General features: G+C 38.3%; 1 pseudogene; it reads left to right on the forward strand.

Moving 5' to 3' along the window:
- Positions 1 to 8,003: 8,003 nt before the first annotated feature.
- Positions 8,004 to 8,802, forward strand: LOC102837933 (annotated as a pseudogene).
- The last annotated feature ends 7,934 nt before the right edge of the window (positions 8,803 to 16,736 follow it).

A 16,736-nucleotide genomic window follows, 5' to 3' on the forward strand; every position in this document is an offset into this window, starting at 1 on the left:
TGATGAACCTGACCTATACTCATGGAGGTAGTAACTCTAAATACCAAAAGAGAGAGGAGTCTTCACATCAAGTATCAATGTCATCCCCTCTGTACACAGGGTAGATATGGACGGGCAACTTAGACATTGGCTATGAAAAATGAGGGGACAATAAAGGCATGAAGTGACTGGCTTACAAGGTTTCAAGAGGGAGTTTAGTTTAAGAGTATGGGGGGAAGAAAGAGTCCCTACTGAATAGTTTTCATCTTGTCTAGGTGGATCTGATAAAAAGAGATGGGGATAAGATTCATTTGATTCAGTAGTGAATCATTGTTATCATGACTAATTGCAACTGTCACAATTGTAAAGGTAGAAGTTTTGTAATCTTACAGTCCAGAAACAGAGGACTTTAGGACCATCAAGGGAGAAGAGCACAAGCAGAATGAGGGACCTTATCCAGAGAAGCAGTGATGCCAGAGATGGAGTCAGAGATGGGGTCATGGAGAGGGGGAGTGGCTGAGGACTCTAGATTTATTAGAAAAGAGGGACTAAGAGCTGGTGGCCAGGAGGCAGACGTGCAGAATGTGCCCATTGGTATAAATTATTATATATGCCTAAGTGTTTAAAAAATTTTTTTAAAGCTAAAATGAATAGAGAGAAATATTGTTAACTGGTGGTACACGGAGGGGATTATAATCATTGTAATTAAACAAGGTGTATGATTTTTTAATGTAAAATTGATGATCTGCCCTGTAAACTTTCATTCAATCCACAATAAAAACATTAAAAAAAAATTTTTTTTAAGCTGAACAGAAAATTTCAAAGGGCAGCAAGAGAAGACAAAGTCAAGTACTATAATGAAATGTGCAGAAAGCTGGAGATAGAAAACCAAAAGGGAAAAACACACTCAGCATTTCTACAGCTAAAGAACTGAAGAAAAAATTCAAACCTTGACTTGCAATATTGAAGGGATTCTATGGGAGTCCTAATGTGGTTCTGTCAGAAAAGCACTGGGCTGCTAACTATAAGTTCAGCAGTTCAAGCCCACTAGACACTCCTCAGAGACCCTACACAGAGTTGCTGTGATTCCAAACCAATTTGATGGCACTTACCAACAGGACAAATCCCCTTCCAAGACTGAAACTCAAAGGGAACACATGAGCAGGTATGTAAGCTTGCTGGTGACCACATTGCTGAGTGGAAGAGGGGCAAAAGCTGCGATGAAGAAATGGGCTGAATTCAACCACATTCTATAGATTCCCGCTGACCTGGAGATAAGAGAGAGAAGAGGAAGAGCTGGATGGCCCAAAGTGTGGTGAGATCTGGAGACTCCTGAGCCCATGGACAAGGACATAGCCACAGAGGACTAAATCTGAGAGTGAAGCATCCAGCTGATATGAAGTGAGGGGGGACACACAAGAACTCCCAAACTTGCAGACAGTACCCATTTGATCTAGTCTCAATGGCTTGATGATCACAACTCAGCTAGAGGAAGCTTAAAAAAAAAAAAAAATTTATATAAAGAAAACAAGGGTAAATTGCTACAATTTGATTAACTTGACCTATACTCATGGGTGTAGTAGCTCAAAATACCAAAAGAGAGGGAAGGAGTCTTCACATCAAGTATCAATCCTATCCCCTCTGTATAGGGAAGGGCAACTTAGACATCGGCTACCTAAAATGAAGGGACAATAAAGGCATGAAGTGACTGGCTTACAAGTTTTCAAGAGAGAGTTTATTTTAAGAGTGTGTGGGCGAAGGTAGAATCCCCACTGAACAGTTGTCTAGATGGGTCTAATGAAAAGAGATGGGGATAAGATTCTTATGATTCAAAAGTGAGTAATTGTTAATCATGACTAATTGTGACTGTCACAATGTAAAGGTAGAAGTTTTGTGACAAAAATGGGGGAGTAGTAAATCTTATAGTCCAGAAACAGAGGACCCCAGGACCATCAAGGGAGAAGAGCATAAGTGGAATGCAGGACCCTATCCAAAGAAGCAGCAACAACATCAAATATTTCAACAAACTGAGCGCCAGAGGCACTCACTTGTCTATACCAAGAAGTTTGGAAGGCAGCTACCTGGCCAACCAGAAGAGATTCATATTTGTGCCCATTCCAAAAAATAAAAGTGACCCAATAGAATATGAAAATCATCAAAAATATTAGTATCACATGCAAATAAAATTTTGCTTAAGGTGATTCAAAAACACTGCAGCAGTACGCTGAGAAATTCAAGCTGGATTCAGAAGAGGCTGTGGAACTAAGAATATCAATGAATCTTAACTGAGAGCAGAGAATAACAGAAAGATGTTTACTTGTGCTTTATTGACAATGCAAAAGCATGTAATTGTGTAGATAATGACAAACAACGGATAACATTGAGAAGAATGTTCAGGATATTCCTGACACTTCATTGAACTCATGAGGAACGTGCACATAAGCCAAGAGGCAGTCACAAGAACATAATGAATGGTATAAAGTCAGAAAAATTGTGTCCAAGAGTTGTATCCTTTTACCATACATATTCAAATCTATATGCTGAACAAATAATATAAAAAACTGGATTATATGAAGAATGTGGCATCAAGATTGGAGGAAGACTCACAATATGCAGATGAAGCAACCTTGCTTGCTGGAAGTGAAGAGGATTTAAAATACTGTTGAAGATCAAAGACTAAAGTCTTCAGTATGGATTGAACTTCAGTGTGAAGAAAACAAAAACCCTCATAATTAGCATCATGATAAGTAGAGAAAGGGTTAAAGTATCAAAGACTTAATTTTGTTTGGATCCACTTTTATCATTCATGGAAGCAGCAGTCAAGAAACCAAACAACATATTGCTTTAGGCAAATCTGCTGCATAAGACCTCTTTAAAGAGCAAAAAAGGTCTGTGCTGTAAGAAGTGCAGCCAGAATGCTCCTTAGAATACAGATAGCAAGACATTGTCTCTCATACTTCAGACATCTTGCTAGAAGGGCTGGTTCTCGGAGAAGGCCATCATGCTTGGTAAAGTAGAGGGTCAGTGAAAAAGAGGAGGACTCCCCATGAGATGGCTTGACACAGTGGCAGCAGCAATGGGCTCAAATGTAACAACTGTGGGCATGACACAGGACTAGGCAGTGTTTCATTTTGTTGTGCATATGGTCATTATGAGTCGAAAATGACTCAAAAACTCCTAATAACAAAACACAGCCACATGTTTCTGTTTCTTTCCACATCTCATTTTCTGTTGTTGTTGAATATAGACATTTAAAATAATATAATATGACAACTCTGGAAATTAGATTCCCTTCCTTACCAGATGTTTGATGCTTCTTGTTGATGCTGTTTATTTACTTACTGACCTTTCTGAACTAATTCTGTAAAAGTTATATTCTTTGTCACGTGTGGCTATTTGGTCAGCTAATGATTAAACAGAGATTTTCTTAAATGAAAAAAAAGTAGTCACCATAACATTCTGAGCTGGACTCTCTGCCTTGAATTTAACTGGTCCAGCAGCTCCCCTTAGAAGCCATTGGTTTGATTGTACCTCTGGGAGGGAAGGCAAAGAGAGGAGATACCCTAACAAGACTAAGACAAGCTTATTACTGAGAGAACTTCTCTGCAGACATCCACCACTTACAGACACATGTTTAAACACATTCTATTTAAAATAAATCCATACATATTTGAACTGGAACACTAGTAGAAATACTTTTTTAACTTACCCTTTTATTATAGAAACAAAAAATGGGGAAGAATGGGAAAAGCATATGAAAAATAATTGTAACTGTGCTAAGATAGGGCAGTTTGATCTTCAAGATGATGATAATTATGATGGATTGAAATCTGTTAAGTATATTATATTTAAATCCATGAATTAATAATGATATGGAAAGATTAATCAGTCATTGTCAAAGAGTAAAGAAACAATTTATTATCTTGAAAAATGGTAAGTAAAAGGGGGAAACAAATATTTATCTGCTTTTCCTATAAAAACTGTATCTTTATCATTGGGTAACCAAAGAGTACAAATTGAAAAATCCTTTATAAAAACATTCCAACTTATAAATGAAAAATAGAGTATCACTATGTTGGTAGCAACCAAAGAATTAATGAATCTAGACTGTGTGCATCAATAACTGCTGCTGCTGCTGTTGCTGTTAGTTGTCATAAAGTTAATTCTGTATCATAGCGACCTCATGTACAACAGAATGAAACACTACCCAGTCTTAAATCATCTTCACAATCCTTGCTATGATTGAGCACACTGTTATAACCAGTGTCAACCCATCTCATTGAGGGTCTTCCTCTATTTTTGTTGACTCTTTACCAAGCATGATGTCCTTCTCCAGAAACTGGTCCCTGCTGATGACATATGCAAAGTACATGAGGCAAAGTCTCACCATTCTTACTTCTAAAGAGCATTCTTTCACGACAGGTTTGTTCATTCTTCTAGCAGTTCATTCATTGTCATAAAGTCCAGCTTCTTAGGTTATAAGTTCAGACCACCACTTGTGTTTCAGTTTGTCAAACTGTAGTGACTTGCATGTTGCTATGCAGCTTTGTAATAGGTATTTCAAATACAAGCAGAGTCACCCATGATTGGAAAATTCCAGCAGAACTTCTAGACTAAGAATAGGAAAAAGATCTAGTGCTATACTTCTAAAAAAAGAAAACTTGCTGTTGTTAGGTGGCATTGGATTGCTTACGACTCGTCACAACCCTATGCACAACAGATCAAAATACTATAATGAAGCCTCCACATCCTGACTTTTAAGGAGCAGTCAGGGTATACTTCTTACAACACAGATTTGTTTGTTCTTCTGGCAGCCATCCATGGTACTTTTAATATTCTTCTCCAACACTATAACTCAAATGCATCAATTCTTCTGTGGTCTTCCTTATTCATTGTCCAACTTTCATATGCATATGAGGCTATTGAAAATACCCTGATTTGGATCAAGTGTACTTTAGTCCTTAAACTGGTATCTTTGCTCTTTAGTGTTTTAAAGAGGTCTCATACAGCACATTTGCCCTATGCAATACGTCTTTTAATTTCTTGATTCTGTTTCCAGTGTTGATTGTGGATCCAAACAAAATGAAGTCTTTGACAACTTCAATCTTTTCTCCATATATCATGATGCTATTTATTGGTCCAGTAGTGAGGATTTTTGTTTTATTTACATTGAGATGCAATCCATACTGAAGGCTGTGGCCTTTGATCTTCAACAGGAAGTATGTTAAGACCTTGTTGCTTTCAACAGGCAAGATTGTATCATCTGCATATTGCAGATTGTTAATGCATCTTCCTCCAATCCTGATGCCATGCTCTTCTTCATAAAATCCAGCTTCTTGGATAATTTGCTCAGCATATAGACTGAATAAGTGATATTGACCAGTATAAACTTTAAGAATAATTTTGAACATCCCCAATAGAGATATAACCAAATGTTATGCAAATGTTATGAAAGAATTCAGTGCCAAAGATCTCAGCACTATCTCAGTGCCAAAGACATTGAACCTGAGCCTCATCAAGACTGTGGATCCATGTGACAAATTATAGGAAATATCAAGGAGAACATTTTTAATTGCCCTCTGTCTGTACAATCAGCTAAATCTATGCCATAGAAAACTCCAGAGATCACATGATTGCTCTGGGTTTTTTTTCACAGAAGAAAATATAAGCAAAATAAAAAGAAAGGGATATAATACGACTCTGTAGCTTGAAAAAATATTAAAAGGCATATTAAAATGTTTAATTGATAGGAATAAACTCAAACTGTGTCAGAACAGTGGTGGTGATGGTGGTTGTGTGTCACTGAGTCGGTTTCAATTCATGGCGACTCTGTATAGGATTTCCAAGCCATAAATCTTTATAGGAAAGAAAGCCTTCTCTTTCTCCCTAGGAGTGACTGGTAGATTCGAACTAATGATCTTGTGGTTAGCAGCCTAGCTCATAATCCACTATGTTACCAGGGATCCTGGTCAAGACAGTAATTACTTTTTTTAATGGGAAAGTTGTTATTGTTGTTAGGTACCATTGAGTTGGTACCAACTCATAGCAACCTATGCACAACAGAATGAAACACTACCCATTCTTGTGCCAACCTCACAATCACTGTTACACTTGAGCCCATTGCTACGGCCACTGTATCAGTCTATGTCATTGAAGATGTCTTCCTCTTTTTCTCAGGTCCTACACTTCACCAAGCATGATATCCTTCACCAGGGATGGTTCCTCCTGATAATATGTCTGAAGTATGAGGGGAAAATCTGGCCATCATGGCTCCCAAGGAGCATTCTGGCTGTACTTCTTCCAATACAGATTTGTTTGTTCTTTTGGCAGTCTGTGGTATGTTCATATCTTCCAACACCATAACTCATATGCATCAGTTCTTCTACCATCTTGTTTACTGTCCAGCTTTTGCATGCATATGAGGTTATTGAAAACACCCTGGCTTGGATCAGGGACATCTTAGTCCTCAAACTGACATCTTTGCTCTTGAACATTTTAAAGTGGTCTTGTGCAGCAGACTTGCCTAAGACAATAGGTCATTTGATTTCTTGACTGCTGCTTCCATGAGTGTGGTTGGTTGATCCAAACAAAATGAACTCTTTGACATCTTCAACCTTTTCTCCATTGATCTTGATGTTGTTTATTGGTCCACTGGTGAGGAGTTTTGTTTCCTTTACAGTGAGGTGCAACCTATACTGCAAGCTGTGATCTTTGAAATTCATCAGCTTATATTAAAAGGTAACAGATTTTTTCTATGAACTTTTTTTAATCCCCCTTATGGATCTTGTAAAAATGAAAAATATGATAATTTTTAAAACCTCACTAGAAGTTAAACAGCAGATGAAATATAGCTTACGAGAAAATTTGTACACTGTAAGAACACTCTGAAGTAATAGCATGGGCAAATGAAGCAAAGAGGTTAAGAAAAATAAAGTGAGGTAAAGTCACATAAGAATCTAATTAGAACTCTAAAATAAAGGGAAAAATGAGAATGAGGAATGGCCATAGTCTAGTAGTGGTTGAGAATATTAATAACTGGTGCTAATTCTCAAATATAGCAAGCCAAAGTCCCTAGCAAGATAGATTAAATGGATTCCACTAATTTCTAGGTGCATTAATAAAATCACAGAGTAATAAAACAAAAGGAATATCTTAAAAGCAGCCAGGGGGAAAAATAATTACATAGGAAAATGTGAAAATTAGATGACAGCTTATTTCCTCAGTAGCAATAACGGAAGTTAGAACATAATTTGACAATATCCTCAAAACACTGATTAAAAATAACTATCAACCTGAAATGATATGTCCAGTGAAACTATATTTCAAGAAGTAATCAAAATACAGCCATCATCAAACAAACCAAAACTGATAAGAAGTCAATAAGAAAAAAACCTCACTATGAATTTTCTCAAGGATGATCTTTAAGTGAAAGAATGATTGCAGAAGGAAGTTCTGAAAGGTAAGAAGAAATGATGAGAAATAGAGGTAAAACTGTACAAATGTAAATCATATTGCACATATAAAATAATGTCTAACTGAAGAGCCAAAGTATTTAAGGTAGAATTAAAATTAAACTCCTGAACACTTGGCATTAACACATTTGCTATAAAGAACATATATAGGACATTGTACCAACAACTGGAGAATATTCTATGTGCTGGTCTCCTGCTAAGTAATTGTCATTTATCCTCCCAACCTTATGAGCAAAGTGATATTGTTATCCTCGTTTTGCACATGAGAAAACACATATGGCCCAAGAGTAAGAGAGTTGAAACTTAAATCCAGGTTTGTCTAACTCTAAATCTATTCTTCTAACCACACCCACTACAATGTTCTCACTGGAAATATGTGTTGTAAAAAATATCAGCAAGTGTAAAGCCACAATCCATCCCCAACCCCAAATTACTACTACTCAGACACACACATAGAATTTTGACAAAAAAAAGATAGTATAAAAAATAATGGTTACTGGTGGTTAGAAGGTCGTCCCTGTGACCAGCTAAGCTGTAGGAGAAGCTGTCGCCATGTTGTCTGTTGCTGCCCGATCGGGCCCATTCGCGGGGTGGTGGGCGCGCTGAGGCCCCTGGTGCAGGCTTCCGTGCCCGCCACCTCGGAGCCACCTCTGCTGGAACTGAAGCAGCCCTTCCTGTGCCGGGAGTCGCTGAGTGGGCAGGCCACGGGCCGGCCTTTGGTCGCCTCCCTGGGCCTCAATGTTCCCGCTTCTGTTCCTTTCTCCCATACAGACATCAAAGTGCCTGACTTCTCTGACTATCGCCGTGCTGAGGTGTTAAATAGTACAAAGTCTTCAAAAGACAGCAACGAGGCTAGAAAAGGCTTCTCCTATTTGATAACTGCAACAACTACTGTGGGTGCCACATATGCTGCTAAGAATGTCGTCTCCCAGTTTGTTGCCAGCATGAGTGCCTCAGCGGATGTGTTGGCCATGTCGAAAATCGAAATCAAGTTATCCGATATTCCAGAAGGCAAGAACATGGCCTTCAAATGGAGAGGCAAACCGCTGTTTAAGCGTCATAGAACCAAGAAGGAAATTGAGCAGGAAGCTGCAGTGGAAATGTCCCAGTTGAGGGACCCACAGCATGATTTAGAACGAGTAAAGAAACCTAAATGGGTTATCTTGATAGGCGTTTGCACTCATCTTGGTTGTGTACCCATTGCAATGTAGGAGATTTCGGTGGTTGTTACTGCCCTTGCCATGGGTCACACTATGATGCGTCTAGCCGGATCAGGAAGGGGCCTGCACCTCTCAACCTTGAAGTTCTCTCAAATGAGTTCACCAGTGATAATGTGGTTATTGTTGGGTAGAGACTTGGACTCTTGTCATAGACTTCTTTCAGTCTTCATGTCACCATAGAAGAGTTACTGGAGAACAGGCCTTCTGTACTTCAAGTTGGTTAAATTTGAAATATTTCTAATAATATATTTGCAGACATTGTGGAATAAATTGAATTTAATGTTGAGTACTTTCAAGTATTCACCTAATAAAACCATTTTTAAGTATTGTTAAGCTCAGTCAGACTTGTAAGGTACCTTGTCTTTGGTATTTAAATCTAATTAAACATTACAGACTAGTAAAAAAATTAATTAATTAATTAAAAAAAAATAATGGTTACTACCTGTAGTATGGAGTCCTGGTGTGGTGCTATGGGTTAATGCGCTGGACTGAAAAGTCAGTTTGAACAGTAAGGTTGGTGAATCAAGCTCACCAGCTACTCCTCGGAAACCCCATACAGAGTTGCTATGGGTATGGACCAATTCAACAGCACATAACAACAAGAACAACAACAACCACTCAGAGCATAGTGTATTATGAGCTGGGCTTCAAACTGAAAGGTTAGCAGTTAGAATCTACCAATCACTCTGAGGGAGAAAGATCAGGCTTTCTGCTCACATAAAGATAAACAGTTTCAGAAACATTATATGGGGTTCTGTGAATCAGAACCAATCACCACTCATATACATATATATATTTTTGAAAACGAAAAACTTGGGTTCAAATTCTACTGTTGTGAATTATATTAAGTGACAATATTGATTTGAAGAAGCTCTGGTAGCATAGGGGTTACAAGTTGGGCTGCTAACTATAAAGTCGGCAGTTCAAATCTTCCAGCCGCTCCATGGGAGAAAGATGAGGCTATCTGCTCCCATAAAGATTTACAGCCTCAGTAAGCCTATACAGGGTCTCTATGAGTCAGAACTGACTCCACGGCACACAGTCACCACCACCATTATTAGTTAATATAATAATATGAATATATTCTTCTTACTTTCAATATCTTTGAGAAGGTATTTTTAATTGTCACATTGTTTAGTATTACTTTTCTGCTTTCTTCATAGTCAATTTTTGTTAGAAGTGGTAATCTGCTCTATACTTTTCTCAAATTTGAAATAATTAGGAGTGGAAGTTGGATGTCCATTCAGTCCTAGGATAAAAGTAAATGCAGTTTTGCTCTAGGGATCTTCATTTGCAAATAAAAATCTGTCACATGTTTATAAAACCATGTGCTTCCAAGGTTCAGAATACAAAAAGGTAGATTTTCAATACAAACTAGATGATTCTTGATTTGAAAAAAAAAAAACAAAACAAAACTTTTGTTTTATGACAAAAATTTTAACCACGAAGAAAGGTTTTCACATAAAACTTTTCCTTTGAATATTCACTTGCTTTATGAAAATTGGATGTATATAGAATGTTGCAAAACATGCTTTAATGACTTTTAAAAAGATAACCCACTGCCATCAAGTTCAATTCCAACTCATAATAACCCTATATAGTGTTTCCAAGTGTTTAGAAACAGACAGCCTCATCTCTCTATTCAGAGACTGACCTTGTGATTAGTAGTCCAGTGCTGATCCCACAGTGCCACCAGGGCTCCTTTATAAAGAGATACATTTGGGACTTCTGGCAAGATGGTGGACTAGGCAGATACATACTACATGGACAATCTACAACAAAAATATGAGAGACCAAATAAAACAGACACAAATGAAAATTCTGGCACCCTGAACTCCAGGAGAAAGATTAGAGAGGTCAATAGAGTGCTTGCTGAGAGGAGAGGCTGAGCTGGGATGGAGAGAGAAGGAGACTGAAGGATGAATGGCTGCTCAGACATGGCTTGATCATCTTGTTAGCACACCTGGCAGAGCAGAGTAGCTCCAGCTACAGGAAGGGTGCAATTTCTTCTGTTTCCCTACTCTCCCTGGTGATGAGAAATGTGGTCAGTTCCCACCCTCATTCACCCCCAGTGTAAATCCTCCTCTTAGGGAGCTCAGAGCCATGTGGTTGGAAGCCATACCAGTGTGAGTTGGGGGCACGCTACACCCATTTAGTGTGCTGCATTGGTGCCTGGATCCAGACCTACGAAACTCACAGAGCCACCAGACCAGGATTTAACCAGTCACACTGATTCCAGGTTCTGTGTGGTCCTAACAGACACTGAAACCAATTTCATCAAGGGTCCCAATGAACTACTTCTGTAGTGAGAGCCCTAAACATAGAAAACACTGAGGCCAATAGGAACTCCATCTAAGGCCAAGAACTCTGCTGTCACATCCCTTCCAGAACCACCTTGTAAGCTGCTTGAATTGCAAAGCCCACCAGAGATTTTTCCCCTCCAGGTCCAACAACTTCACTATTTCTACAAATACTCCACAGTGTCCCAGAGACAACAGACAGTTTTAACTCATATGAAGAAGCAAATGACCAAGATACAGAGACATTTCTGAGGGGGAAAAGATAATGGAACTAACTGAAAAACAATTCAAAAGAATGATATTTTGGTACCGTCAACAGAATGGCAGAAAAGTTGAGGAAAGCAAGCAAAACACAGAGAAAACTTCAGAAGAATTCAGGAATATGATACAAGAACAACCAGACAAAATACACACAAATTTTGAAACAATCCACAACCTGCAATTCGAAATCCAGAAGATTAGTACTAAGATTTCAAAAATGAACAATACAGTGAAAATGCAAAGGAGAAAATGTGAATCAATGGAAACCCAAACTCGTGAACTTGAAGATAAATATCTCAACACTAATATGCTAGAAGAACAATCAGCGGGAAAAAAAGAATGAAAAAAATCCACAGAAAGTCTAAGCATTATGTGGGACACCATGAAAGGAAACTGCTTACAAGGGATTGGAATTCCAGCACAGGAAGACACATTAAATAGAGAAAATTATAGAAGAGTTGTTGGAAGAAAACTTCCCTAAGGTTATGAAAGACAAGAAGATAAGCATATAAGAAGCTGAATGAACCTCAAACAGGATAGATTCCAAATGAAAATCACCAAGACATATTATAGTCAAACTTTCCAAAATCAAAGATAAGGAAAGAATTCCAAGAGCAGCTTGGGAGAAATGGAAAGTTACCTACAAGTTGAAACCATGCAGGCAAGAAGGCAATGGGGTAATAAATACAAACCTCCAGAAGAAAAAAATTGCCAACCAAGAGTCATATACCCAGCAAAGCTTTCCCTCAAATATGATGGCAAAAATGACATTTCCTGATAAACAGAAATTAAGATAATTTATAATGACCAAACTTTACAAAAATGCTAAAGGATATTCTTTGGACTGAGATACAACAACAAACAACAACCTGAGTAAATTACCATTCATGACAACACCACCCAGAACTCAATCCAGATATAGAAGTATCTATAGCAAAACAACTCTACAAGACTGAAAATAGACAACCAGAAATATCAATGTATAATGAAGTCAACTAAGCAAAAAGAGGGAATAACATACATACAGAACCTCCAAATGGCAAGGAAGTCAAGTAGATTTTAAGATAAAACAGACTGTTTTAAGCAGGGGAAACATATAAATATAATAAATTACAGGGTAACCTCACAGAAAAATTATAGACATGTACATCAAAATAAAAAAGAGGAAAATCAGACAGATTTAGTCGCCATTAACACAACAGAAATGAATATGAAAAGAAATCCCACAAACAAAATGAACCCAGCACAGAAAATTATGTAGAACCTATCAATTCGTACCTATGTACCCCCATGTTGAATATAAATGGAATAAATGTACCAGTCAAGGGACCAAGAGAGCAGAATGGATAAGAAAACAGGATCCTTCAATATGCTGTCTACAAGAAACATATCAAAACAATAGAGACAGCCTAAATTCCCATCAACCGAAGAATGGTTAAACTTTGGTACATGTACTATGGAATACTAGAAAATGCTGAATAATGATGAATCTGTGAAACACTTCACAACATGATTGAACCTGGAGAACTTCATGCTGAGTGAAGTTAGTCAATCACAAAAGGACAAATATTGCATGAGACCAATGTTGTAAAAACTTTAAAAGAAAAGGTTTTCTTGATAAGAGAAACCATCTATGATGGTTATGGGGTGGGAACACGGAGGAAGAATTATTCACGGGCTATAGGGTAGACATATTAACATGGGTGACAGGCAGACAACATACAAGAGGGAGGGTAGAGGAAAGATGAAGGTAGCCTGAGACATAGGGACGCATGCAATACTTAAGTGAATAGAGGTAAACACTGTTAACTTTTTGGTACATGGAGGGGATTGCAATCATGTAATGAAGCAAAGTATATAATTTGTTGAATGTAAAATTGATGTTCTGCTCTGCAAACCTTCACTTAATTCACAATAAAAAGTTGAAAAAAAAAAGATATATTTGTATGTATATTTCAGTCTGAACGCAAGAGATTAAACAACACTATCATGTTCCTGTAATGCACATCGTCAAATCTCATTTACTTAAATCTGCCATTCATTTTGAATGTTTTATAACACAGATATGGAATGTATAATCTGTGGTGAGAAACTAGTATGAAGTATGTGTGTTTGTATATGATCTTCTTAGCCTTGCACATGATTTTATTAACTTGTTTTATCTTACCTTTTAATATCTGTTTGTATATTATGAATCTGATGAGTACAACATGTTTACACCCAAAAGTAACAAAATAGTATATGAGCATTTATACTTTTAATAAATAAGGATTATCTCATTCACCTTTCTCTTTTCCCACCCAAACCTTCACCTGAAATAATGAACTAAAATTTGCAGCCAGGTGTTCATCAATTCCTGAGGGTGCAAGGCTCAATTGTACTTGGAATAATTCTTGAGTGTCTGTGCATAATATGACCGTGTCAAATATTCCCATGAGCCTTTCATCTGTATCACATGTATTTATGAACTTCTCACTCATACCACGCTCTGGTTAGTTGTCTGAGCAAAATAACTTTTACAAAGTAAAAGATACATAGTATATTAAACAGAATACAGGAAAGAAAATATGCTGTAAAACGTTAAGGAATTTAAGTTCCCTCAGGTAAAAACCCCCTCTAAGACTGAAACTCAAAGGGAACACATGAGCAGGCATGTAAACTTGGTGACAACCACGTTGATCTACTGGTGAGTAGAAGAAGAGGAAAGACAGCAATGAAGAAATGGGCTGAGTTAGGTAACGTTCCAAGGACTCCCGTTGACCTGCAAATGAGAGAGAGGAGAAGAAAGGCTGGTAAAGTGTGGTGAGATCTGGGGACACCCGCACCCATGGATAAGGACATAGCCACAGAGGGCTAAATCTGAGAGTGAAGCATCCAGCTGATATGCTAGAGGAAGATTTAAAAAAAATTTTTTTTTGATAAAGGAAGCGAGGGTAAATTGCTACAATTTGATGAACCTAACCTATGCTCATGGAGGTAGTAGCTCTAAATACCAACAGAGAGGGAAGGAGTCTTCACATCAAGTATCAACGTTATCCCCTCTGTACACAGGGTAGATAGGGATATGTAACTTAGACATTGGCTACCTAAGTGAGGGGGCCATAAAGGCATGATAAAGGTTTACAAGTTTTCAAGAGGGATTTTAGTTTAAGAGTGTGTGAGGGAAGATAGAGTCCCAACTGAATAGTTTACATCTTGTCTAGGTGGATCTAGTGAAAAAAGATGGGGATAAGATTCTTAAGATTCAATAGTGAATAATTGTTATCATGACTAATTGCAACTGTCACAATTGTAAAGTAGAAGTTTTCTAAAAAAAAAAAAAGGGGGGGGAATGGGGTGGGGGTAGTTAATCTTACAGTCCAGAAATAGAGGATTCTAGGACCATCAAGGAAGAAGAGCACATGAGGAATGTGGGACCTTATCCAGAGAAGCAACGACACCAGAGATGGAGGCAGAGATGGGGACATGGAGAGAGGGAGCAACTGAGGACTCTAGACTCATGGAAAGAGAGGGACTGAAAGCTGGTGGCCAGGAGGCAGACTTGCAGAATGTGCCCATTGGTATATTATTATATATACCTAAGTGTTTTTTGTTTTTTTTTTTAAAAAGCTAAAATGAATAGAGAGAAATACTGTTAACTGATGGTACATGGAGGGGATTATAATCATCATAATGAAATAAGGTATATGATTTGTTTAATGTAAAACTGATGATCTGCCTTGTAAACTTTCACTCAATTCACAATAAAAACATTTTTTTAAAAAGTTATGGAATTTATTTTAAAGCCAAATACAAACTCAGTTAAGTGAGGGTGCACTGTGGTCCACCCTGCTTGCAGTTTTATACTAATGCCATCCAAGTATAGGCTCACGCTATTCCGTCTCCATCCTAAAATGCACTGCACTCTTATTCTTACCCTATTACTCTTTTTTTTCTTTTAAGTTTTTATTGTGAATTATATGATAGTTTACATGGGAGAACATTAGGTTTACATTCATCCTATCTTATTTCATTTGATTGCAGTGATTACTATCCCCTGCATACATCATCAAACAACTAAGGGTACACCCCACAAGCCTGCCCCCACCCCACCCCCACCCCTGCCCAGCCGTCAACACACAGACCCTCTTCCTGCCTGAGTCCAGAGTCCCAAGCCGCTCCATCTCGCCCAGGTCATCGTCTCTGCCTCCATCTCTGGCGTCACATCCTACTACTCTTGAGAATCTCTTTGAGTCTGTGATTTCATGCAAGCCGCTGTGGACTGCCTGGTTGCAGTTGTCAGGGTAACAACTTTTCTGAAGGGAGAACCGGCTCCCAGGAGTTTCCACGGAAACCACTCCCTTCATGGGCAGGTGCTGTGGGCAGGGTAACCAGAGAGGAGACTTCCCAGAGGGCTGTGGCAAGGTGCTGCAGGTGGTGGGATGGGGTGTCCCCAGGGAGACTATGGGGCGTGGCTACCCAGCTTACATGAACTTTAGATCAGTCTATTGTGTGTATATGCATAGATAGATAAAGATATATAGGACTCCTGGGGTGGCACTGTAGGATCAGCACTTTTTTATATGTGTGCAAATATAAATATTTTTTTGTTGTTGTGGTTAAGTGCCTTGGAGTCGTTTCTGACTCATAGCAACCCTGTATAGAGTTTCCAAGGAGCTGCTGGTGAGTGTGAACCACAGTCCTTGTGGTTCAAACTGACCTTGCAGTCTAGTGCCTATCCTATAGTGTTTAATACACACACACACACACACATGCACATGAGTCAAAAATGATGCACACTCTGGCTGTAGAATTTAATTAACTGTTAGAAAAGGCAAATACATCATTTTTTTTGACACAATCTCCTTGCTTTCCAATACACTTTGTCCATCTGTTAACAACTTTAATATTTCCTTATTAAGAAATATTTTAGGCTAAGTTGCAAGCCATAAATGCACCACTGTCTTCTCTTCTTCATCAGAGTTGAATCTTCATCCTCAAAAGGCAGTTTTTAAGGGACCAAACATGTGAAAGTCCAATGGAGTGAGATCAGGACTATAGGGAAGATACTTCAACACCTCTAAGCAAAGATTTTGCAGAGTGTCAACATTGTGGGCAGAGGTGTTCGGACATGTGTTTCATGCAAGATCACAACTGGATAGCTGTCTTCTGTGTTTAATCTGAAGTGTGGTCTTCAACTCTTCTGTAGGCATCTCACTGTAACGAGCACTGTTGATTGTTGAACGTTTTTCCTGAGAGTGGTCTAATACAGCCCTTGAGAATCCCAGAAAATTGTGTTAGTTTTCCAGTTGATGGTTGACTGTTGAATTTTTTCTTGGTCAGCGATTGAGGATGTTTCTATTCCATACTCTGCCGTTTACTCTCAGGCTCGTAATGATGAATCCATGCCTGGTCACCAGTAAAGAAACTTTTACCTTCCTTTGAGTGTAGTCCAAATTTTGTTTGCAGATGTCCACGTACACACTTGTACAGCAGTAACCTTAAAGGGAAAGCACTGATATTAT

The sequence above is a fragment of the Chrysochloris asiatica genome, unplaced genomic scaffold, assembly GCF_000296735.1.
Source record: "Chrysochloris asiatica unplaced genomic scaffold, ChrAsi1.0 scaffold00329, whole genome shotgun sequence".
Taxonomy (NCBI): Eukaryota; Metazoa; Chordata; class Mammalia; order Afrosoricida; family Chrysochloridae; genus Chrysochloris; species Chrysochloris asiatica.